The sequence below is a fragment of the Pleurodeles waltl genome, chromosome 2_2 (assembly GCF_031143425.1).
Source record: "Pleurodeles waltl isolate 20211129_DDA chromosome 2_2, aPleWal1.hap1.20221129, whole genome shotgun sequence".
Taxonomy (NCBI): domain Eukaryota; kingdom Metazoa; phylum Chordata; class Amphibia; order Caudata; family Salamandridae; genus Pleurodeles; species Pleurodeles waltl.
Window position 1 is genome coordinate 623,616,301 of NC_090439.1, and position 25,361 is coordinate 623,641,661.

A 25,361-nucleotide genomic window follows, 5' to 3' on the forward strand; every position below is an offset into this window, starting at 1 on the left:
GTGGGGGGTTGAGGTGCATTGTGGGTGCTGTAGTGCCACTGGGAATCCATGCAGGGGTAGGTGACTGTGCTCAGGGGGCAGGATGGAGCTCTGCAAGGTAGTTCGATGTGGGTGTTGGGGACTGGCTGGGGATGGGGTCCTGGTGGTAGTGAGTGGGGTGGTGTGATGCATGCATTATAGGTGGGGTGACAGTTAAGTTGGTTGACTTACCTAAGTCCAGTCCTCCAGTGAGTCCAGGATAGCCAGGACCTTCTCCTCCCAGTCAGTGTAATTGGGGGGTGTAGGTTAGGGACCTCCACCAGTCTTTTGTACTGCGATGTTGTGCCTGGATGCCATGCACCAAACCTTCCCACGCATGTCGCTCCATCTCTTCTGGATGGTTTCCCACTGCGTTGACCTTGTTGACAATCATCTGCCATAACTCCATCTTCCTGGCCACGGGTGTCTGCTGCACCTGTGCCCTGAATAGTTGTGGCTCTACCCTGAGTATTTCATCCACCATGGTCCTTAGCTCCCTATCTGTGACGTGGGGGTGCTTAGGGGGTGCCATGGTGTGTGTTGTGAGTGTATTGGTGAGGGTGCTGTCGTATGGTCATGTGTGTGGCTTATAAAGGTGTTTGTATGTGTTTTGGTGGTGTATTTGTGCGTGTGACTTGTGTTATGTTGTGTTCAGTGTATGTGTGTTGTGTTGTCAATCTCAGTTGTGCTATTGGCGCCGCAAAGGATTGTGGGGTGCGTATGTGTGTGTTTTATAGTGTTGTGGATGTGTGTCAGGTGTGTGGGTTTCAAAGTTGCCAATGTGTGCATTTGTTGTTGGTGGGTCCCATTGCTGGCCGTGGCGGTCTGTACCGCCAATGGTCATTCAGCATCCACTATCCACCACGCTGATTTGTGCTCCATTATTCGGTGGGTGGAGGATTTGTCTGCATGGCGGTGGCAGGGTGGGGTGTTCTGCCTTTCTGCCATTGTGGGTCCTGACGGTGGGTGGAGGTTGCAGGATTTTTGGGAGGTTTGACTTTTTGGCATCATAATTCAGCGGTGTCCTGTCTTCCGCCACTGGTGGGCTTCTGTTCACCGTCACCACGGTGGTTGGTGGTAATTATCACCAAGTTCATAATGAGGGCCAATGTTTGAGGATTGGGTTGGGTTGAATGTATTGCAGAAGATGAAAGATATATGCCCTGTTCAAGGTGTCATTTTGTCCTATCAATGTGCTTGTTGAGGTGAAAATTAATTTCAATAATTGTGGATCATCCCATGACAGGTTAAGTGCCGCCTTTGTATATGGTCTGATTTTAGGCACTTATTGGAGAATGGCTGCAAGAGTTGTTCAGATAATGGCCATTTGGGATTACTCTACTAGTGACCATATCTGATATTTCTTAAGAGCTCTTTAAGTGATTTATGTCAGCAGAATAATTGTCTGACCTGTTTGCACTAGTCAGAATGGACTAATGTGAATATCTCCTGATGGGTGACCTGTAAGGTAAGATCGCTTTTGCTAGCCCATGTTCTTGTCTGATTGAATTTCTGATAATTGTGATGGTTCGACTGCCAGGGAGGTTGTAATTCCTCGCTGGACAGAGGAGCAATTTTCAGCCTTAACATTGATTGAAACTGATTTTTGGTGAGTTGAATTGCCTTTATGAGTTCTGAGTGCAAGATTTATGTGGTAGGCAACCAGTTGTGAATCTGGGTGTACCAGAGAAGTAGGGCACCAGAGCTGGGATGCTGAAGTGGTTTCAGCCGGTCGGAACAGTTTGAGAGGTGGAGTTGATTGAGGAGATATGTTGATGTAAGTCCTGGGTGCAGAACTGAAGGTGGGCACTAGGCCTGCTAAAATTACCAGACTTGTCTTATCTTTCTTCAGTGTTTTCCTCTGCCAGCTAGTTAAATGGATGTTGGGCAATTTGTCTACCTCAGAGGAAAACAAATTAGTTGCGGGCCCTTTGACAGTTTGTTTTTGCTGCTTTTCGTGGCCTCTTCCTTAAACTTATGTTGTTACTATATCCAACAGTTTCCATTTGAAATATAATGCCTTCAAGGTTTTTACAATTCTCTACTGCAGATAGTCCTGTGGCATGATTTACTACTTCAGCCTCTTCCAAATTAGGATGATTGATTTTTAGGTTATCTGCGGCCCACACGGATCTCCTGGAACCCCAATGCCCTGGGCACCTAGGTACCCTATACTAGGGACTTATAAGGGGGGTCCAGTGTGCCAATTGAAATTGGTAAACGTAGTCACTGGGCTACAGTGACAAATATAAAAGCAGAGAGAGCATAAACACTGAGGTTCTGATTAGCAGAGCCTCAGTGACACAGTTAGGCACTACACAGGCATACACATTAGGCCACAAACTATGAACACTGGGGTCCAGGCTAGCAGGATCACAGTGAGACAGGCAAAACACACTGACAAATAGGTTTTTATATTTGAGCAATGGGGTCCTGGCTAGCAGGATCCCAGTGACACAGTAAAAACACACTGACACAAACTCACAAACAGGCCAAAAGTGGGGATAACCATGCTAGAAAGAGGCTACTTTCCTACACCCCTCCCAAATGAAGGACAAGAAGGCTAGTTGAGACTTTATTGTCTAAGTGGTGATCAGTGGAGAGTAGGTCTGCAACAGAGTGGTTACTCCCTTTATCATCTACTATTTGGTTACTTCCCTGTGGGGATGTAAACCACCCTATTTGGAGATTTTTACCTAACCAACAGTGTGAGTGTAAATTCTCAGAGTTCCTATGAGTATGTTTTAAAGTTGGGCAGTGGGATTGGTCTATTGGGCCTATGTCCAATGCAGGAAATGCTAGACATGGATGCTGTCTCAATAAATCCATAGCTGGGCAAAAATGTTGTCTATATGGCTGTAAGAGAGAACAGGGTTGCTGTTTTCCTTGAGTTGGAACAGGGCGGGCTGCTGTCCTATAAGCTTCACACCAGGGCAGGGCTGCTGTTCTAAGTGTTTAGAGGTAGTGCAGGGGTGCTGCACTAAAGTTTCTCTGGGAAGGCTGGAGGGATGTGTAGGAGGCTGGCCTGGCTTATAGTGGGTACCTGATGGTACTTTCACCTTGTGCCAGGTCCAGTTATCCCTTATTAGTAGATTAGTAGTGTTCTAGCAGCTTAGGCTGCTAGAAGTAGCTATAGCAGAGCAGCTTAGGCTGAACTATGAGACAGGCAAAGCTCCTACTATACCACATATATCATATAGCACTATACCATAAGAAACACAATACTCACAGTTACTAAAAATAAAGGTACTTTATTTTAGTGACAATATGCCAAAAGTATTTCAGAGGATATACTCCCTTAGAAGGTAAGTAACATACACAAAATATACACACAAACCAAAATCAGGTAAGTAAAACAGTTAGAAAAGTAGTGCAAACACTGTAGAACACAATAGAATGCAATAGGAGACAATAGGCCTAGGGGCAACACACACCATATCACCATATACTCCAAAAGTGGAATGCGAACCACAAATGGACCCCAGGCATAGTGTAGTGTGTAGAGGGTCGCTGGGAGTGTAAGAAAATACTAAGGGTGTCCAAGATACCCCACCCAAAGACCCTGTAAAGTAGGAGTAAAGTTACCCTACTACCCCAGAAAGACAGTAGAGTCAAGATAGGGGATTCTGAAAAGGCAACAACTGACTGCAAAGCACTGAAGATGGATTCCAGGACCTGAGGACCTGCAAAGGAAGGGGACCAAGTCCAAGAGTTCCGGGGGCAGGAGCCCACTAAACCCCAGATGAAGGTGCAAAATAGATCAAAACACACAGAGAGAGAAATAGTGGGAGTAGGGGGTGGATGGAGAACACAACCGTACTCAACTCCCAAAAACCAACACAGAAACACAATTGAGAATACAGGGTTCTTGTAACGGGGGCAGGTCAGTAGTGTATCACTTGTAGCACTACGCCCCTCATAATCCTCAACTAGAGGTGAGACAACAGTGGATTCTGGTGTATGGGATGGAAGGGGAATTTCCTTTATGGACTAGGTGGTCTCACACACTCTCAATGGTGTCATGCTTCATCATATGACCACCTAACCCCACCCAGGTAGGACAATGCCACCTGGGCGGACTCAACATCACTGTTAAAGGAACAGGAGGGAGTGCGTAAATCAATTCTGGTTCTGGAAAAGGGGATCCAGCTAGATTAGGAAATAAAAACACCTAAACAGATACCTGTGCATGTATTTTAATAGGAGGTTCTGTTTGATGTGATTAAAAAGAAGACTGGGACACCAAGTGAGAGCAATGACTCACTGGGTCTCCTATCTAAATGGAAAAAGCCGACATGTTTCTGCCCACAACTAGGAGCTGGAGGGTCTCGGGGCATTCATCAGGGCGAAGGATCCTTGCTATACATGCTTTAGTGAGCGTTGAATAATTAATAGTAATCAAGTAAAAATAATAAGTGTCACCCGAATGGGCGGGGGGCCTACCTTGCCGAGGGAATACCTGCAAGCGGTCCTGTCGAGAGGTAGGTCTAGGCGCATAGCGAGCGCCCGCCTTTGATGCAAGTCTGACTATAAGGGGACGCTCCCTCTCCTGGACACCGGAGGCTAGTAGCCTCTAGTGATAGGGTCCTCCCCAGGTATTCCCTCGGCAAGGTAGGCCCCCCGCCCATTCGGGTGACACTTATTATTTTTACTTGATTACTATGTGAAACCCCCTCCCAAAACCTAAAGGACCCCACCCACAACCCGACCTATCCCTTCCGCTTCGCTGTCATACCTGCCCCACCTCCCTGAAACCAGCCGTACCCCTCTCACCCACAAAAAGAAGCACCCTCCCAAGATTAAGCCCACCCTTCCAAAAACCAAACCCACCCATCCTAAATTAGACCCCACCCAAGGGTGATCACTGAGGTGCCTTGCATACCTACTTGATGCCCCTTTATGTGAAGGTTCATATGTCGTGGATCAGAAAGTCAAGTTGTGGTGCACAGCAGTGCGAATGGACTAATATATGTAGACTGGCCATTGGGCTTCAATCAAAATTTAAGTTGTGTTAATCAACCCAAGCTGTTTTTGTGGGTACACATTTTTCCTGTCATTACGTTTCTACCTTTTCGTTGTTCCTGAGTAATTTGTGATGAATGCTGTCGGAAAGTACCATCTTGCCTGGCATGTTACCACCCATTTTTACTTGTATGTCAGTTTGCTTTTGCCTGCCTCACTGGGATCCTGCTAGCCAGGACCCCAGTGCTCGTAGTTTGTGGCCTGAATGTGTGTCCCTGTGTTGTGAATAACTGTGTCATAGAGGCTCTGCTAACCAGAAACTCAGTGCTTATGCTCTCTCTGCCTTTAAAATTGTCACTATAGGCTTGTGACCATTTTTACCATTTGTGATGCTATTGTGTTTGACCAATGACTTTGTGTTTCACCACTGCGCATATTAGTTGCTCAATGTTCACCAGTAGCACATTACATTCTGTATTCAGCTTAGCTACCTATTGGCTTTAACATGACATTACATTTGGTATTTAGGTTAGCTGCCTATTGGCTTTGACATGACATTAGACATTACATTTGGTATTTAGGTTAGCTGCCTATTGGCTTTAATGTGGAGTTAGACATTGCAGTTGAGACATTGCAGATGAGCTGTGTTTTTCCAAGCTGTGTTTTTCCACATGATAGACCAAACTGTGTTATTCACACCAGACCCTCGCTGATAAGAGCGCGTAGATTTTGAGTTTACCTCTCAATCCAGTCTGAGAGCGAGTGAGGCTTGGAGAATTGGCTACTCTCCAAGTTTCTTCGGTTCTTACACTGAGTTTGCTTTTAAGGGGTGGCTCTGGACAACGGAGTTAGATTGAAACTATCTTGACTTCAGACAGGAACCAGACGTCCGTTGCCTGTCTCCCGTTTGGGTAGAAAATCTCTTTCTCGCAGTTGAACGGAGTCATCAACTTGAAGCCCCAGAAAGATGAAGCTGAGTATAGGCCCTACAGCCTTGCCCTACGGTGATGCAATTTTGACTTTTATGCTTTGCTTTGAAGTTATGCTATAATATAATCACATGTATTTGCTGTGTACGTTGCAACTGAGAAGTACTTTGATATATTTTGCTTTCATTGCTGCGACTACTTTTAAACGTGTGCTGCCAATCTACTAATTTCGTCTCTCAGGAACCTAGTGGTGAAGTAATAATAACAATAAATGTCTTCTTTAAACTCAGAAGTGCATTCCAGAGAGGTTCTGTAAGCTTAGTCGTGAGATGAGAGAAGGAAAGCAGAACACCAATTCAAATTGGCACACTGGAACACCCTTGTAATTCCCTAGTATATGGTATCTAGGTACCCAGGGTTTTGGGGTTCCAGGAGATCCCTATGGGCTGCAGCATTTCCATTGCCATCAATAGGGAGCTCAGATAATTCTTGCACAGGACTGCCACTGCAGCCTGAGTGAAATAACGTCACTGTTATTTCACAGCCATTTTACTCTGCACTTAAGTAACTTAAAAGTCACCTATATGTCGAACCCACACTGAAAGTACATTTATTTTTGGTAACTGAGTATTGTGATTCTTATGATATAGTACCTATATGATATAAGTGGTATAGTAGGAGCTTTGCATGTCTCCTAGTTCAGACTAAGCTCCTCTGCTATAGCTACCTCTATCAGCCCAAGCTGCTAGAACACTACTAATCTACTAATAAGGGATAACTGGACCTGGCACAAGGTGTAAGTACCATCTGGTACACACTATAAGCCAGGCCAGCCTCCTACATTGGTGGTGCAGAGGTGGGATAAGTACTTGTAACTGCTTTACCACTTTGTCATTGGTGCTTTTCATAAGAAAAACATATTCCAAATACTTAAAAATATACACAGTTAACCTGAACAGTTGAACTCTCTTTCTAAAAACTTTCTAAAAAGTTTCCCAAAAGTTTTCAAAAGTTGAAAAGTTTTCCTCTTTTTCTTTAAAAGTTCTTAAAAACTTTTTTCTCTCTATCTTGAACTCTTTCTTACAACTATGTCTGCAGTAGACCTCACTCCTACAGTTGTTCAGTCAACCTATGGTGGTTTAAACCTTAAACGTTTGAGTGGGCTCTGCATAGAAAGAGGTTTAAGCATTGGTAAGAACCCTACCAAAGATCTTCTCCTTAGCCTTCTCCTAGAAAGTGACCAGACCCAGTCTGGCCCATCCAAGGATCAGGAGGTAGAGGAGGAGGGTACCCAGCAAGTTTCAGGGGAGGGCCATGAGGACTCTGGGGAGGGTTCCTCCAAAGACCTGTCAGCTGACAAACCACCTAGTGACACTGGTAGTGGGAGGGGGTTACACACTAGTAGGGCACCTTTCACTCCAAAAGGCCAGGTAACTAGGGTTCAGGTAGTTAGAGACAGGTCCACTTTTGCACATTCCCATATTTCCTCTGTGTCTCGGAATTCCCAAGCCTCCCACCCTGAGGATAACACCCTAGACAGGGAACTAAGAAAGCTGAAGTTGGAAGATGCCAGCCTGAAGTTGAGATAGAGCAGCAGTTGGCCTTAGACTGGGAATCTCTAGATGTAGAGAGGGAGAGGCAGAGGTTGGGGTTAGTTCCCCATGGTGGCAGCAGCAGTGTCCTTGATAGTAAGCCTGTGAGAGAACAAGATTCAATAAACCTGCACAAGATAGTCCCCCCTTACAAAGAGGGGGATGACATCAACAAGTGGTTTGCTACAATTGAGAGGGCCTGTATGGTACAGTTGGTCCTTCAATGGCAGTAGGCTACTATCTTGTGGCTATCTTTCACTGGTAAGGTTAGAGATAGGCTCCTTACTGTCAGAGAAAGTGATGCCAACCGCTACAAAGTTTTGAAATATGCACTCTTAGATGGATTTGTCTTAACCACTGAACAATACAGGATAAAGTTCAGAGACACCAGAAGAGTCCTCTCAAGACTGGACAGACTTTGTAGACTGTTCAGTGAAGGCCTTAGAGGGATGGTTACATGGCAGTAAGGTGACTGACTATGAAAGCCTATATAATCTTATCCTGAGAGAGCATATTTTGAATAATTGTGTGTCTGACTTGTTACATCAGTACTTGGTAGACTCAGATCTGATCTCTCCCCAAGAACTGGAAAAGAAGGCAGACAGATGGGTCAGAACAAGAGTGAACAGAAAAGTTCATACAGGTGGTGACAAGGATGGCAAGAAGAAGGATGGTAAGTCTTATGAAAAGGGTGGGGACAAAGATAAAAAGCATTCTAAGTCTTCATCAGGCACACAAAAGTCCTCTGGGGGAGGTGGTTCCAAATCCTCTTCTAACAATCAAAAGAAGCCATGGTGATATTTATGTAAAAGTAAAGGCCATTGGGAAAGTGTTTCCACTTGTCCAAAGAAAAACACCAAGGCTCCCACTACCACAGCCCCAACTGCGTCCTTTAGTGTCCCTCGTAATAGCAGTGGTGGTGGGAAGTCTACTACAAATAGCCAATCTAAGGGTGTAGCTGGGCTCACCATTGGTAATGTAGTTGGGGTTGGTCTTGTTAAGGAGACCAGAGAGGCAACTTTAGTCTCTGATGGTGGTATTGACTTTGCCACATTGGTTGCTTGTCCCTTTAATATGGGTAAGTACAAGCAACTTCTCCTAATAAATGGTGTTAAGGTTGAGGCCTACAGGGATACAGGAGCCATTGTCACTATGGGGATTGAGAAACTGGTTCACCCTGATCAACACGTACTTGGTCAGCAGTACCAAGTGAATGATGCTCATAACTACACTCTTAGCCACCCCATGACTATTGTGAATCTCAAGTGGGGGTGGGGCGTAACTGGTCCAAAGAAAGTTGTGGTAGCCACTGATTTACCTGTAGACTGCTTACTAGGCAATGATTTGGAGAAATCAGCTTGGGCTGAAGTGGAGTTGGAGGCACATGCAGCAATGCTGGGCATTCCAGGGCATATCTTTGCTCTCACAAGAGCTCAGTCCCAGAAGCAAAGAGGACAGGGACGCTTGGATCCTGGAACAATGGACCAAGTGCTCCCAAAAGCTAGTGGTAGAAAGGGTAAATCCTTGCCCACTATCCCTACCTATCTAGAAGATTCCCCTTTTGAGGAAGAGGAATCTTCTCCCTGTGCAGAACATACACCAGATGAGCTGGCAGCAGACACTGCTGAGCTTTTAGGTGCAGGGGGGCTTGCTAGGGAAGAGCTAAGTGTGGCACAGCATACCTGTCCCACACTAGAGGGTTTAAGACAGCAAGCTGTCAAACAGCAGAATGGGGATATCACTGATAGCCATTGGGAAGATAACCTCCTCTACACTGAGTCAAGGGAACCTAAACCTGGAGCTGCCAGGAGATTGCTCATCCCTTTGCAGTATAGGGAGCTTCTTCTGACCCTGGCACATGATATTCCTTTGGTGGGGCATTTGGCCCAGAGTAAAAGTTGGGACAGACTTATTCAATTTTTTCACTGGCCTCATGTGTCAGAGGGCACTATGGAGTTTTGTTGCTCCTGTGTGACCTGCCAAGCCAGTGACAAGACTGGTGGCACACCTAGAGCCCCCTTAATTCCACTGTCAGTAGCCGGGGTGCCCTTTGAAAGGGTAGGGGTTGACATAGTTGGCCCCCTTGACCCTCCAACAGCTTCAGGCAATACGTTTTTCCTTGTGATAGTGGACCATGCCACTAGGTATCCTGAAGCAATTCCCTTAAGGATCACTACAGCTCCTGCAGTGGCAAAAGCCCTCCTGGGAATTTTTTCCAGAGTGGGTTTCCCTAAGGAAGTGGTGTCAGACAGAGGTAGTAACTTCATGTCTGCATACATCAAAGCTATGTGGAAGGAGTGTGGTTTAACTTATAAGTTCACTACTCATTATCATCCACAGACAAATGGTCTGGTTGAGAGGTTTAATAAAACTCTCAAAGGTATGATTATGGGACTCCCTAAAAAACTCCAAAGGAGATGGGATTTCCTTTTGCCATGCCTCCTTTTGCTTACAGAGACGTACCCCAAAAAGGAGTGGGCTTTAGCCCCATTGAACTCCTCTTTTGGCACCCTGTGAGAGGCCCCCTTGCTCTTGTGAAGGATGGTTGGGAACAACCTTTAAAAGCTCCCAAGCAAGACATTGTGGACTATGTACTTGGCCTAAGATCCAGAATGGTGGCTGAGTACATGAAAAAGGCCAGTAAAAACCTTCAGGCCAGTCAAGAGCTCCAAAAGCAATGCCATGACCAGAAGGCCGTCCTGACCCAGTACTACCCATAACAGAAGGTGTGGGTATTGGAGCCTGTGACCCCAAGAGCACTCCAGGACAAATGGAGTGGACCCCATCTCACCGGTGAAAAGAAAGGTGAGGTCACCTATTTGGTAGACATGGGCACTGCCAGGAGTCCCCTTAGGGTTCTCCATGTCAATCGCCTGAAACCTTACTATGACAGGGCTGACTTAACCCTGCTCATGGCAACTGATGAGGGGCAGGAAGAAGAGAGTGACCCTCTCCCTGACCTCTTCTCCACCACTAAAACTGATGGCTTAGTGGAGGGAGTGGTGTTTGCAGATTGCCTTACTGCTGAGCAGGACAATTGTATAAATCACCTAGGCCAATTCTCTGACCTCTTCTCACTGATACCAGATACAACTACCTGGCGTGAGAACACAATCAACACTGGAGACAGTGTACCTGTCAAAAGTAAGATGTATAGGCAGCCTGTCCATGTCAGAGATTGCATAAAACAAGAGGTACAGAAAATGCTGGACCTAGGAGTGATTGAGCCTTCTGAGAGCCGATGGGCTAGCCCAGTGGTGCTTGTCCCAAAACCTCACACTAAAGATGGTAAAAAGGAAAGGAGGTTTTGTGTTGACTATAGAGGACTCAATCAGGTAACCAAAACGGATGCTCACCCTATACCCAGGGCAGATGAGCTCATAGATACACTGGCTTCTGCCAAGTATCTAAGCACTTTTGACTTAACTGCAGGGTAGTGGCAGATTAAGTTGTCAGAAGATGCTGAACCTAAAAACAGCATTTTCCACCATTGGAAGGCACTATCATTTCACTGTTATGCCCTTTGGATTGAAAAATGCACCTTCCACTTTTCAGAGTTTGGTGAGCACAGTCCTGCAAGGATTGGAAGCTTTTAGTGCAGCATATCTTGATGATATAGCTGTCTTTAGCTCCACCTGGGATGAGCACCTGGTCAACCTATAGAAAGTTTTGGAGGATCTGCAAAAGGCAGGCCTCACTATCAAGGCTTCAAAGTGCCAGATAGGGCAGGGAATAATGGTGTATCTGGGCCACCTGGCAGGTGGGGAACAGATTGCACTACTGCAGGGAAAGATCCAGACCATTATGGAATGGGCTCCCCCTACAACGCAGACCCAGGTGAGAGCCTGCCTAGGCCTCACAGGGTACTATAGCAGGTTCATTAAGAACTATGGCTCCATTGCAGCTCCTCTTAATGACCTCACTAGTAAAAAGATGCCTACAAAGGTATTGTGGACAGCTAGCTGTCAAAAGGCTTTTGATGAGCTCAAACAGGCCATGTACTCTGCACCTGTCCTAAAAAGCCCTTGTTACTGCAAGAAATTCATATCCCAGACTGATGCTTCTGAATTAGGGGTAGGGGCAGTTCTATCACAGCTTAACACTAAGAGCCAGGATCAATCTGTTGCTTTTATAAGCAGGAGGTTGACCCCTAGAGAAAAGCGTTGGTCTGCCATAGAAAGGGAGGCCTTTGCTGTGGTCTGGGCACTGAAAAAGTTGAAACCACACTTGTTTGGTACTCACTTTATTGTTCAGACAGACCACAAACCTCTATTTTGGCTAAAACAAATGAAAGGTAAAACACTAAGGTGGTCATTACAACCCTGGCGGTCGGTGTTAAAGCGGCGGTAAGACCGCCAACAGGCCGGCGGTAAAGATTTTGCAATTACGACCGTGGCGGAAACCGCCAACAAAGACAGCGACTTTAACACTCCGACCGCCACGGCAGTACAAACAAACAGCACGGCGGTCACTGCCAACAGACAGGCGGGAGACAAAGTACCGCCCACAGTATCACAACCTACCAATCCACCACCTTTTCTGGGGCGGATTCACCGCGGATACAAACACGGCGGAAACAGGATTCCGAAGGTAAAACGCTCACCTCTACACACCCCATGAGGAACGAGGACACCATGGATCCGGAACTCCAAATTCTCCCTGCGATAGTCTTCCTGCTCCTCTACCAGGAGCACGAACGCTGGCGACGAAGACCACGGTGAGTACTGCACCTACAACACAGGGGAGGGGGGAGGGAAAAAACAGGGACACACAAACGCAACATGCAACAACCCCACCCCCACCCTCACCCACTACAACACACACACTAATACATATTGATACATCACAATTACACCCCGTAACCCCCCAGGAAGAATGCAGAGACCAAAGAAAATGAGTGTAACCATTGTAATATATTAAAAGCAAGTAGGCAAAAATATATATATACATCATTAACAAAATATACACCAAGCATAGTAGTCCAGGTAGTGCTCCAATTAAGTCCGTGGAACACTGGGCCCACAGGGTATGGGCGAGGCCCACACAAGATCCCCGACCATGACAGAGAGAACACTGCAGGGGCATCAGAGAGCAACAAAACAGACACCTCAGGGGGAGGGAAAGGGGGGGCACCTCAGCCGGTTGAGTGCACAACGCCAAATCCACGAGGGGGCCACATGCCCACTGTTCAATCCTGGGGAGTGCAAAGCCACAGTCTCTCAAGTCTATACAGTGGGTGGGTTGCCCACTGTTCCATCCTGGGGAGTGCAAAGCCACAGTTTCTAAAGTCTCTACAGTGGGTGGGTTGCCCACTGTTCAATCCTGGGGAGTGCAAAACCACAGTCTCTCAAGTCTCTACAGTGGGTGGGTTGCCCACGGTTCAATCCTGGGGAGTGCAAAGCCACAGTCTCTCAAGTCTCTACAGTGGGTGGGTTGCCCACTGTTAAATCCTGAGGAGTGCAAAGCCACAGTCTCTCAAGTCTCTACAGTGGGTAGGTTGCCCCCTGTTCCATCCTGGGGAGTGCAAAGCCTCAGTCTCTCAAGTGGATAACAGTCTCCACTGGTTCCGGAGGGGGCATGGTGCCCAGAGTGCTTCATCCTGCTAAGGACAGAGGTAGTGGATGGATCTCTCCACTGGTTCTGGAGGGGGCATGGTGTCCAGAGTGCTTCATCCTGCCCGTGACGGACTCAGTAGCATCAGTGCCCTTGGCGCTCATGGGCCAGCGTTGCTTGAGACGGCGGTGCCCAGTTCAGCGTGCTTGAGACGGCGGTGCCCTGTTCAGCGGTGCTTGAGACGGCGGTGACCAGTTCAGCGGTGCTTGAGACGGCGGTGCCCAGTTCAGCGGTTCTTGAGACGGCGGTGCCCTGTTCAGCAGTGCTTGAGATGCCGGTGCCCTGTTCAGCGGTGCTTGAGACGGCGGTGCCCTGTTCAGCGGTGCTTGGAGCGGTGGGCTCCTTTGCAGTGACTCAGCTGCTGGCTGTCCTTCATGGCCCAGCAGGGCTTGTGCTGGCGGTCCTCTCTGGCCCAGCGGTGCTTGTGCTGGCGGTCCTCTCTGGCCCAGCGGGGCTTGTGCTGGCGGTCCTTCATGGCCCAGCGGGGCTTGTGCAGGCGGTCCTCTCTTGCCCAGCGGGTATGATGGCGGTCGCCTCCTGGGCAGCAGGGCTGATAGCGGTGGCCTCCTGGGCAGCAGGGCTGGTGCTGGCGGGGTTCTCCTGGGCAGCTGGGCTGGTGGCAGTGGCCTCCTGGGCAGCAGGGCTGGTGCTGGCGGTGGCCTCCTGGGCAGCTAGGCTGGAGCTGGCTGTGGCCTCCTGTGCAGCAGGGCTGGTGGCAGTGGCCTCCTGGGCAGCTGGGCTGGTGTTGGCGGTGGCCTCCTGGGCAGCTGGGCTGGTGCTGGTGGTGGCCTCCTGGGCAGCAGGGATGGTGCTGGCGATGGCCTCCTGGGCAGCGGGGATGATGGCGGTCTTCTCTGCCGTGCTGCTCTTCCCAGACTTGCTGAGTTTCTTGTGCCCCTTCCCCACCTTGGAAGGTGTCGCAGCTGACTCCACACTCCCACCTGTACCCCTGGGAGCGGCTCTGGTGGCTGGAGTCTTCCCCCTCTCCCGCCGGGCACTGCCCAGCTTCTGATGCTTGCCAGGTGTGGGACTGTGTGTGCTGTGGCTCCATGCCACACTGGCTGCCCTGGTGGCCGGTGCACTCCAGAGTCCGGTGACTACAGGACGTAGGAGATGGACAGGGTGGGGGAGGTGTGGGAAAGAGGTCAAGGTGGGACAGGAAATGTTTTTGGAGACACTGGGATGGGTAGCTGGAGGGGGTTTGGGAGTGGAGGAAGAGATTGTGGTTGCAGGAGGTGTTTGTTTGCTGACTTTGGGTTAAGATGCATGTGCTGGAGGTTGTTGTGAGGTGGATGGCGGTTGGGTGTGTGTGTGCCTGCGTTTGTGTATCTTGGGAGGGGGCGTCACAGACACACTGGGAGAGGACACAGGGGACGTGTGAATGGTAGTGGGGTGGTGACTGCACGTGAACGGGGTGTGGTGGTGGGTGTGCTGGTGGTAGCTGTAGAGGTAGTGCATGCAGGTGTGAGTGTAGACGAGACTGGGAGGGAGGAGGGAGATGAGGAGGAGGGGGACACAGTGGAGGCAGTGGATGTTGGTGTGTCTGCATGTGTTTGATGCTTGCATGAGTGCATGTGGGATGTGTGGTGCTTATGTTTGCCTGAGCTTCCCTTGTGTGTTGACGTGTGTGCATGCTGGTCTAGAGGTGTGCTTGGGATAGGCTGGGGTACAGGGGATTGGGTCTGGGTGGAGGAAGTTGGAGGGGGGAGGCTAGACACAGGGACAATGGCTGCCATCAGTGCTGAGGCCAGAGTCTGAAAATCTCGCTGAAGGGCCACCTGACCAGAATGAATGCCCTCCAGGAATGCATTTGTTTGTTGCAACTGCCTTTCTACACCCTGGACGGCATTCAAAATGGTAGACTGCCCAACAGTGAGGGACCTGAGGAGGTCAATGCCTCCTCACTGAGGGCAGCAGGGGTGACTGGGGCAGGGCCTGAGGGCCTGGGGCGAAGGTCATGCCCACCCTCACGGGTGAGCGGGCACAGGGCAAAGGCTGAGGGGCAGCTGGGAGGGCAGTGCTGGTAGGGGGGGTGGCGGCTGTACCTGTAGATGCGGGGGCACAGATGTGGCCACCACCACAAGGGAGCTCCCATAAGAGGACGAGTCCGTGTCACTGGTCTCAGCTCCTGTCCCCGCCGTGGAGCTCCCCTCACCCTCCGTCCCACTGGTGAAGTCCGAGTCCGTAGTGTGGCCCTCAATGGCCATGTGGGATGCAGCCCCCACGTGCTCCGGTGCCACTGCTCCTCTGCCTGATGATGTTAATGCACACAAGAACAGGGAGACCACAAAAAGGAGGGACGACGACAGAAGAAAGACATGTTGAGTGCATGCATTACCGCTACCGTTGGCGGACACGACAGACACAGAAGCTCCCTGCACTATGCCGCGCTCTTGGGCTCCACTGTTCAATTCCTGAGAAATGGCCTACTAGGCTATGGATGACATCTGCACACATGGATGACACAGGGGCATGACTAGGTGTAGTTGTCACTCTACAGAGGTACGGTGGGGTGCCACATGGCCTGCCTTACAGAGGGACCTTGCCTACCTAGGGAAACCCACAGCCCACCTCCCCCACCCAGGCCCCTCCACTGCGCTCAAAATCAGCAGAATTAGAGTGTACTCACCCCCTTGTGGCTGCTGTGATGCCCTCAAGCGCCCATCCAACTGCGGGTACGCCAACGCCAGGATCCTGAACATCAGGGGGGTCATGGTGCGACGGGCACCCTTCCCACATTGGGAGGCCATCCCCAGCTGAGCTTCCGCCATCTTCTTGCTCCAGCAGCGAATGTCCTCCCATCTTTTCCAGCAGTGGGTGCTCCATCTGTGGTAGACAGCCAGGGTCCGGACGTCCTTGGCGATGGCACGCCAAATATATTTTTTCTGGTGGGAGCTGACCTACATGAGTTGTAGAGGGGGAAGAGAAACTTATTACCAACTGCACCGTCAAAGGGATTGGCCCCAATCCCTACCCTTGCCATGTGGCACATGCACTCACGTCGTTTCATGCATGCCGCACTCTCCCCCCTTCCTTCTTACATCCACCCCTCTCCACACAGGCATAGCCCATACAGCATGCTCCCAGTGTACTTACCTGTTTGTCTGGAGGACCGTAGAGTAGCGTGTACTGGGGGAGGACCCCATCCACGAGTTTCTCCAACTCCTCCGATATGAAGGTAGGGGCCCTTTCCCCAGACACTCGAGCCATTGTCTCTTCCAGACCGAGGTCACAGCAGCACTTGAATGTAGGTCCTCTCCTGTTGAAGATCAGGTATCGAGTGATTGAACAGATAGAAAATGGCGGTCACATCCGCAGCAGTGCGTACCGTCACCACCGGCGTACATCGTCATTGGCTCCTGGGACCCATAGGGTCCAATGTTAAACCAATGCAGCATTGCGCCGCGGTCTTCGACCGCCTACCGCGACGGTGTACAACGCCAGCGCAGATACCTCACATCCCATTGTCCCACTTTACAGGTCAGGCAGCTGCCATTTCAGGGGCCCACATGGCTTCATTTTCAACTGCGTCACACATACCTAGGCCTAGACTCAACACACATACAGGCCACTTTTTAGATTATGATTGGTGTTTTGTGTCAGCTGTGGGTACGTACCTCTGAGTTGTTTGACTCTGTGCTCGCTGTTGTCCTTCATAGGCACCATCCGCTGGGACATGTGAGGAGATGGCGGCATCCTCCTTTGTACCGACCGTTGGTGGACCTGTCGACAATGGAGGAAAGACATACAGGCTTGACCGTGCCACAATCCAGGAACTGTGTACCCAGTTGGAGCCAGACCTGATGTCAGCTATCCGCCATCCCACAGGAACCCCCCCTCAAGTGCAGGTGCTGTCAGTACTCCATTTCCTTGCAAGTGGGTCATTTCAAACAACAGTGGCCATAGCATCAGGGATGTTCCAGCCCATGTTTTCCAACGTGTTGTCCAGAGTGTTTTCTGCCCTGCTGAAACACATGCGGAGCTACATCGTTTTCCATTAGGTGGAGGATTTGCCTACAGTGAAAGGTGATTTCTATACCCTGGGACATATCCCCAACATCATAGGTGCCATTGATGGGACACATGTGGCTTTGGTACCCCCCCAGGAGTGAACAGGTGTACAGAAACCGGAAGAGTTATCATTCGATGAATGTACAGATGGTATGTTTGGCCGACCAGTACATCTCCCATGTGAATGCCAAGTTCCCTCTCTCAGTGCATGACGCCTACATCCTGCGGAATAGCAGCATCCCTTATGTGATGGGTCAACTCCAGAGGCACTGTGTGTGGCTATTAGGTGAGCACCTGGAAGCTAGTCAGTGGGAATGGTTGTCTGGGTCTGGGGATATCCCTCCAGGTTAGTGTGTGTCTAACAGTTGTCCCTCGCCATTTGCAGGTGACTCTGGTTACCCCAACCTGTCATGGCTACTGACCCCAGTGAGGAATCCCAGGACCAGGGCAGAGGAACGCTACAATGAGGCCCATGGGTGAACTAGGAGGATGATCGAGCGGACCTTCGGCCTCCTGAAGGCCAGGTTCAGGTGCCTCCATGTGACAGGTGGATCCCTATTCTACTCACCAAAGAAGGTGTGCCAGATCATCGTGGCCTGCTGTATAATTCACAACTTGGCTTTGCTACGACAGGTGCCTTTTCTGCAGGAGGATGGTTCAGATGGCGGTGTTGTTGCAGCTGTGGAGCCTGTGGACAGTGAAGACGAGGAAGCAGAGGAAGAGGACATGGACAACAGGGACTCAGTGATCCAGCAATATTTCCAGTGCAACACAGGTCAGAATACAGACCTGCCTACTACATGTACTTAAACACTACTACCTCTCTACTGTCTGTCGTTTTCACCCAGTGTACGGTCACTGAGTTGTCACTTTCCCTTACAATTTCATAGATCTGGGTCCCACAGTGTGACATCTGCTTTGATTCCTCATGGACTAGAGCTGTGTGACATAGGTATGTTGACATTACAAGTGAAAGAGCTTTTTGCCACAGTAATTGCTAATACAGTATTCCGAAATCACAGACTGACTCCAGATTGTTTTGTGCTTTAAGGATGTTTATTTTAGTGCTCAAAATTGGAGGGGGTAGCAAAATGGTGAGGGGTGATGGCGGAGGAATGTCCATGGCAGAGTCCAGTCTATTAGTCTCACAGGTGCATTGCCCAAATGGGCATAGGAAGTGGAGCTGGGGCAGTTTAAGGATGGACAGGGTGACAAAGTGACAAAGTGGGACAAAGTGGGACAGTAGGATGACAATCAGGGTGGTCTCATTTCTTGGCGGGGGTCTTGGCATCGTTCACTGTCATGTTCCTGGATCTCAGGGACCGTTTGCGAGGTGGTTCTCCCTCTGCAGGAGGTGGGGTGCTGGTGTGGTGGTCCTGTGGCGGTGCCTCCTGTCCACTAGCGCCAGCGGAGGTGCTGGGCATTTCATCATCCAGGCTAGTGTCAGGGGCCCCTTGTAGTGCCACAGTGTCCATCCTGGTGTTGAGTAGTTCCTTCAGCATCCCTACGATGGTGCCCAGGGTGGAATTGATGGTTCTGAGTTCCTCCCTGAAGCCCATATACTGTTCCTCCTGTAGGCGCTGGGTCTCCTGAAACTTGGCCAGTACCGTTGCCATCGTCTCCTGGGAGTGATGGTAGGCTCCCAGGATGGAGGAGAGGGCCTCGTGGAGAGTGGGTTCCCTGGGCCTGTCCGCCCCCTGTCGCACAGCAGCCCTCCCACGTCCCCTGTGTTCCTGGGCCTCCGTCCCCTGGACCGTGTGCCCACTACCACTGCCCCCAGGTCCCTGTTGTTGTTGGGGTGGTGGGTTATCCTGGGTTCCCTGTAGTGGTGGACACACTGCTGATTGACGTGTCCTGGGGACAGAGGTATGGGCTCGCTGGGTGGGTGCTGTGCTGGTGTTTCCAGAGGGGGGAAGCTCTGTGACTGGGTGTGGGGAACCGACTGTCCCGAGGTCCCCGATGGGCCGGGTTGGTCATCTAGATCCAGTTGGCCAGAGGTGCTGTCATCACTGTGGGCCTCTTCTGTAGGTGGTGTGGACATGTGTGGACCCTCCTGTCCAGTGACATTGGGTAGGGGTCCTGCAGGGGTATAAAAGGATGTTTATTACATCTGTGTGAGGCATGGTGTGCATTGGGTGGGTGACCGTGTACCCCAGTGCTTGCATTCCTGTGTGGGACCTTGTGTGATGATGGTTTAGGGGGGTGTAATGGTATGTGCAGTGGCCATGCTTTAGTGATGTGTGTCCATGCGTTGTTGTTGCATGCAGGGCTTGGTGTTGGGATGGGTGGGTTGTGATTTTGGGACATTTGTGAGGAGTTAGAGTGATGGTGGTGAGGGCGAGGGTTGGGGTATGTGCTGGCATGCAGGTAGGGTGGGGGATGTAATAGTTAAGATTTGACTTACCAGAGTCCATTCCTCCACCTACTCCTGCGAGGCCCTTAGGATGCAGAATCGCCATGACCTGCTCCTCCCATGTTGTTAGTTGTGGGGGAGGATGTGGGGGTCCGCCGCCAGTCCGCTGAACCGCCAGGTGGTGTCTTGAGACCACGGAACGCACCTTCCCCCGTAGGTCGTTCCACTTCTTCCTGATGTCTTCCCGATTTCTTGGGTGCTGTCCCACTGCGTTGACTCTGTCCACTATTTTTCGCCATAGCTCCATCTTCCTTGCAATTGAGGTGTGCTGCACCTGTGATCCGAATAGTTGTGGCTCTACCTGGACAATTTCCTCCACCATGACCCTGAGTTCCTCCTCCGAGAACCTGGGGTGTCTTTGCCGTGCCATGGGGTGGTGTAGGTGATGTGTGGGGTGGTGTGTGGGGTGATAAGTGTGCTGATATGTAGTGGTGTGTAGTGTGAGGTGCGTGGAAGTTATGTGGGTGATGGTGTTGTGTGCCTGTGGATGCTAGTATTGTTGATGGTGGTGTCTCTCTCTGGCCTTCGTTCGTGAATTTTGGTCGTAGAGGTTTGTGGGTGATGTGGGTGTGTGTTATATATTGTATTGGGTGTGTGGGAGTGGTGTGTGTGTGTGTATCAGGTGTCTGTATTTTGAATTGTCCAATATGGCTGTGTTTTGTAAATGTGTGTGTATTTTGAGCGCGCCGGTGTGTACCCCCAATGGAATACCGCGTTGAAAGACCGCCGCGTGGATTCGTGTGTCGTGATAGTGTGGGCGTATTTCTGTTGGCGTGACGGTGGAGGTTTTGTTTTCGCCAGTTTATCACTGACCTTTGGTGTGGCGGACTTGTGTGGGTCATATTACACAAGGGAGAGTAATTGGGAGCAAGGAGAGAACCAAACCGTACTCTACTCCCATAAGAACACTATCACAAAAAGGGAGTACGGGTTAGTTGTAATGTGGGTAGGTCATTAATGTACTAATTATGACGCTAAGCCACTCAAAAAACCTCGACTAGAGGTGTAGATTATGTACGCTGTGTGGTGGTGTGAGGTCTGCGGGGTGTAGGGGAAGGGAAGTTTCCTTTACGGACTAGGTGGTCTCACACACTATGTAGTGTCATGCTTCATCATATGACCACCTAGCCCCACCCAGGTAGGACAGTGCCACCTGGGCGGACTCAACCTCACTGTTAAAAGAACAGGAGGGAGTGCGTAAATTGGACTTAATTCTGGAAAGTAGGGATCCAGCTATACTAGGGGAATAAAAACACCTACTCAGGTACCCGGGTAACTTTTAATAGGGGTCCTGTGTGGTGTGGTTAAAAGGAATGGGGGACCAGTGCGAGAACAATGACTCACAAGGTCACCTAACTAAAAGGAGTAGCCGACATGTTTCTGCCCTTATGGTTGAGCTATGGAGAGTCTCTGGGCATTCATCAGGGCATTGGATCCCTGTAGTAATTACTACTTGACCGCTACACAAATACGTGAAAGAGGAAGGGCCTACCTTAACCAAGATAATATCTGGGGAGGACCTAAAGAAAATGGGATGAAAAACAGACCAAAAACAATGTGAAAGATAAAACACTGCAAACCACTCCACACGTGACATAATTCATACAGGCTGCAGGGGTGCTGGTTGCAAATATAAATACAGTAGTGTCAAGGTTATGCACGGCGTACACTAAGTAAGGGAAGACCATTTCTTACCCTCACACTTGAGGCTACTAGCCTCTGGTATCCTGGAGAGGGAGCGTCCCCTTATAGTCAGACTCTAGAGTTCAAGGGGAAAGAGAAAGAGCAGAAGGGAAATCATGAAAGTAGTGAGGGGAATGCAGAGGAGGAGAAGAGGGGAAGAAATGAAAGGAAAAAAGGAGAAAATAAGAACTGAGAAAAAGAGGGGAAGAAACAGGAGAAGAGGGATAAGAAAAAGGTTAAAAAAGACAGAAAAGGGGGATAAAAGGGGATAAAGAAGGGGGGCTGGGGGTGGGGAAGAAAGAGGGGAGGGAGGAGGGAGGGAAAGAAAAAAGAAGAACAAGGTAAAGAGAATGGAAAAAAGAAAGAAAAGGAAGGCAGAAGATCAGGGGGAAGGAGAAAGAAATAGAAAAAGGAGAGAAGGGAAGAAAGGAGTTCAAAAAAGAGAAGACAGAGACTTCTTATCTGTATCTCCAACGCTGTCTGACTCACTGCATCAAAGGTGGGCGCTCTCTGTGCGCCTATACCGACCTCTCGTTCAGGACCGCTTGAATGCAATGGCCAGGAGATGAGGGGTAGATATAGTGACCTTAATTAGGACAGGTAGCAGCTGAGGTAGATCACCGTCGCGGCCCGGGGTGGGCGGGGCCGGAAATATGACGTGCTCCCCACAAATATGGTCATTGCCCGGCGAGGCCCGTTGTGGCCATGGATGTGCCGTGGGACAGAAACTGTGGGGAAGCGCTTGGTGGAGCGCCAAAAAGAGACGCTGCCCAAGTGCAGGGAAACGCCGGTAAAGGCGCGCGGGCCGCGTCAGCCAGTACTCCGTGTCTGGCTAGCCCCGCAAGTGTCGTCGGGAAACGTAGTTTCCCGACTGCACTCTCTGTGTGCCGAAGGGTGTGTGTCGCTGGGAAACGTAGTTTCCCGGCGGCACAGCACGGGCACACTGGGGAGGGGGGAAAAAAAGAAAAGCGAAGATAGGAAGGAGGAAAGGAGGAGGATGGGGGGGGGGGGAAGGGGGGAAGGGAAAAAGGGAAGAGAAAAGAGAAAAGAGAAGGAGGGAAAGGGGAAGCGGAGGGAGAAAAGAGGGAAAAAAAGGAGAAGGGGAAAGAAGGGGCAGGGCGGGGAGGGGGAAGGCCAGGGGGGGAAAAAACACGGAGAGGGAAGGGGGACGGGGGACGGCACATACTCAACATGGGGAAAGATGTGAGGGGTATATAGAAGGGGGAAGGAGAACCTCCAGAAAAAAAGGGGGGGGGGGTTTGTTGAAGAGGAGAAAGAAAGAACGCAAAGGGGGAAAGAAAGAAGACAGAGAAGGGGGGGGGGAAAAGGGAGGGGAAAAAAAAAAAGGAGAGAGGGGAAGGAGGAGGGCAGGGGAATGCACAGGAGGGAACCAGCCAGGTTCACCCGTGTCAGGAAGAGAAGAGAAAACTAAGTAGGACGGAATGTGATCCAGAGGGAAGGAGGAAACGAAAGCGGATCAAGGGGGGAAAGGAAAAGAAAAAGACCGGAAGAAGGAAAAGTAAAGGGGCAGAGTATGTGGGGGGGGTTTCTAGGGTTGAAGCGAGAACCAGGGTATCTCATCGTTTAATCCAATCGTGTCTGTGTGCAACCTCCAAATCCAGCGTTGCTCAGCCCTAAAAAGTTTTTCGGACATGTTAGGGGTCGAGGGGGAAAGTTGTTCCAGGACTGTCCATGACATGTCGTCTGGGGAATGATTTTTTTGTAAGAAATGACTGGTAAGTTTAGTAGCATCTCGTTTGCACCTGATCGTGCTCCTGTGCTCACAGATTCTGATGCTGATTTTTCTCGTGGTCATCCCCACATACTGGAGTTGACAAGGGCATTTGATTAGGTAAATTACATTTTTACTATTACAGTTAGTGAATGATTTTTGTACCCAAGGGGTTCTTAGGTTGATGTTTATGGTGGTAGATTTTTGGGTAAAGGGACAGACACTGCAGTTGCCACATGGGTGATGACCTGCAGGGGGGGCCAATTGCCAGAGTGTGGTCTGTGTGGGACGTCGTTTCTCCTTTGGTCTGGTGTGGACCACCATGTTGCGTATATTACTTGCTCTCTTATACGCGTGTAGTGGAGGTTCAAAGGGTAAACCCCCTGAAGTTAGAATTTTCCAATTGTCTTTTATGATCTTTTGGATTTCATTAGATAAGGGATTGAATGTGGTCACACAAACGATCTTGTCCAATTTGGGTTTCGGTGTGTGGGGCTGTAGCAGTTGGTCCCTATTATTATTGCGTGCCCTTTTTAATGCCCTGCTCACCAGGTGTGGGGGATAGTCCTTGGTGTGTAGCTTAGCAGTTAGTTTGTCTGCATGTTTGCGGTAGTCAATCACTGAAGAACAGTTTCGTCTTAGCCGCAGGAACTGCCCGACCGGGAGGTTATCTCTTAAGGCTCGAGGGTGGAAGCTCTGATATTGTAACAAATTGTTACAATCCGTAGGTTTGTAATACACCTCTGTGGCTAACCCTCCATCATGTTCATAAATGAGTAAGTCAAGGAAAGGTAACTTGTTGTCACCTATGTTCATTGTGAAGGTGAGGAAAGGGTTTGCTCCGTTGAGCCAAATAGCGAATGCCTGGGCTTCTTCCCTACTCCCAGTCCATATCAGCAGTACATCGTCGATGTATCGCTTCCAGAGTTTGATCTGGTCATGGTAGGGGTTCTCCTCATTCAAGACAAATTGTCTTTCAAAGTGGTCAACATATAGACATGCTAGACTAGGGGCGAAAGTGCTGCCCATTGATGTACCCTGTGTCTGCAAAAATAATTTATCCTCAAATTTAAAGTAGTTTCTGGTGAGAGCGAGGTATGCTAGATCCAGGATAAAACCCGCTTATCACTTCCAAGGTAGCCTCTTGCGGAATATTTGTGTATAATGACTCCACGTCGAGGGTAATCAGGAGCTCCTTAGTTTTGTCAAAGGCTATAGAATCCAGTAATAGGAGGACATGGGTGGTGTCTTTAAGATAGGTTGGTATTTTTTTGACTAGCGGTTGTAGGAAGACATCCACAAATTTAGACAGAGGCTCTAGTACTGAGCCTAGACCGGAAACTATGGGTCGTCCCGGAGGAGGGATCTTTTCTTTGTGTACTTTTGGTAAAATATAAAAGTACGGGATTTTAGGATTCGTCTGTATCAGGAATGATGCCTCATGATCTGTAATCCAGTTGTTCTCTTTCCCTTTAGATACTAGGAAAGCGATTTCTTCTTGGACATCGGTGGTAGGGTCACGTGCCAGGCGTTTGTAGTGTCTGGTATTCCCCAGTAATCGCTCACACTCGTCTCTATACATTTTTTGTGGAAGAATCACTGTAGCACCGCCTTTATCTGCTGGTTTTATAATGATGTTGGGATCGGCTGTGAGGCCCTTCAGTGACTCTATTTCGACTTTGCTCATATTGTGGAATGTGTTGTTGGGTGCTTCAGTGAGACCTTTGATTTTAAGGGACACTGATTTCTCAAAAGCCAGTACCTCAGGGGGCATTTGCCCTGCCAGGGGACAGAAGGTAGATTTAGGACGTAGTCCCGTGTTTTGTGTGGGAGTATCATATTCCTTCCCAAGGAAGAAGGTTTTTAGACGGATCTTACGGAACAGGCCCGCTAGTTCTGTTCTAGTTCTGAATAGGTCGACCTTAGGAGTAGGCACGAAGTTCAGACCTTTGTTCAGTGCTTGGGTTTCGGTTTGGCTCAGACTCCGGTTACTCAAATTAATGATGTTGCCTGTGTTTTCAGGGCCCAGTTTCACTTTGTCTTGCTTGTCCCTGGGATGGTATCCCTGTGTGGTGGATTTTCCAAGGCATCCTCTTTTGGGCGCCACTGTACCTCTTTTTTCCTCCCCCTGTCCCTTCCATGACCTCTGTCTAAAAAAGGCGGCGGAGGTTCAGAGAAAGACCATTGGGCAGGGTGCTGTAGGTAGGGTGCCTGGTACTGTGGAGGTGGGCCATATTGGTTTGGCCAGCCCCATTGTTGGTTAAAGTATGGTGGGTAAAGGGGAGGTGCAGATGGAAAGTTCCATCCTCCTCGACGTTGTCCACGTCGCCCACGGCGGTATCGTGTGTTTCCTGAAGAGTTACTATCACTGTCTGAGCTGATATTGCCCCCAGAGGAGGTATCGGAAG